Source organism: Trachymyrmex cornetzi, unplaced genomic scaffold (genome assembly GCF_001594075.2).
Source record: "Trachymyrmex cornetzi isolate Tcor2-1 unplaced genomic scaffold, Tcor1.1 scaffold745, whole genome shotgun sequence".
Classification (NCBI taxonomy): Eukaryota; Metazoa; Arthropoda; class Insecta; order Hymenoptera; family Formicidae; genus Trachymyrmex; species Trachymyrmex cornetzi.
This window is the reverse complement of record NW_017300076.1, coordinates 439,200-440,281: the sequence shown is the minus strand read 5'-3', so window position 1 is coordinate 440,281 and position 1,082 is coordinate 439,200. Positions and strand designations below refer to the sequence as shown.

The 1,082-nt window shown below is 32.8% G+C and overlaps 1 pseudogene; it reads right to left on the bottom strand.

Moving 5' to 3' along the window:
* Window positions 1-477: 477 nt before the first annotated feature.
* The window catches only part of LOC108768011 (uncharacterized), a 2,641-nt pseudogene continuing 2,036 nt past the window's right edge, over window positions 478-1,082 (bottom strand).

The following is a 1,082-nucleotide window of genomic DNA, read 5'->3' as shown; positions in this document are numbered from 1 at the left end:
GATAGAAATCACCACAGCAGACTACATTACTGATTACCCTCGGGTTAAAACGATGTAGCGGTAGGATAACAGAAAAAGCATGGACGTATCCAGGAAAAAAGTTTGGGAGGTTTAAATCTCCGAAAGTTTTTCTTCATTTTTAACTATGAAAAATACAACTTCAATTCTTTGTTTGTTTCATTTATTATTTCCCCTTTTTTTTTATTTAACTTTAGTTTGATATTTTTAATCTCTAGCAATATTCTTTTTCTTGTACAAGAGATTTTTTATGTTTTTTTCTGAATTTTTTATATTTCTTTCCTTTCTAGAAAAATTATAACAAATATTTTATATCTAATAATATTAGTAATATTAAAGGATTACACATTTAATTTTTAATAACTATATTTTGCCTATTATACTTTTCTTCAGGGAAAAAAATAAAAGTCCCCCCCCCCCCCAAAAAATGCTGCATACGTCCATGCTACACACCGACACATCTCCATAACAAGCGCCTTGCTCCCAGACGTAACGATGGCAACCCATGTATTATTAGAGTAGGTATTACAAGGGCTGCATTTGGGGAGCGTAATCGGAGTTATTGCGCCTTTCTGCCACGTCATTTCCAATGGACACCAAGATATAACCGCCTTTGGCACTGCAGTGGCAAAGGGGTGAACAATTATGGATTATAACGCATGATAGGGAATCCTATCGGATCGTGATGCTCAATTCTTTCTTTTAGAAAAACGTATTGTTTTCTGTAATTGTTTTTATCTCTTTTGAAAGAAATAATTATTTAAGAACGTGCTTTATAGATCTATTATAAAAACTCTGAAATTTCCGTGTCTGAAATTTTATGACTCATGGAAACCAACGACATTTTATTGTTGTCTCGCTGTAGTCATAAAGTCATACAAATAACGCATTTTAATTTATTGCACCTATTTCCAGCAAATGTATAAAATAATAAGAAAAATGTACAAAATAGTAACGAAACGCACGTGCTTAAATAAAGGTGATAATTATAATAACGTGTTACTTTCTAAGGCCCAGTTTCACAACTGACGGTTAACTCTTAACTGTGTGTGTGTGTGTGTGTG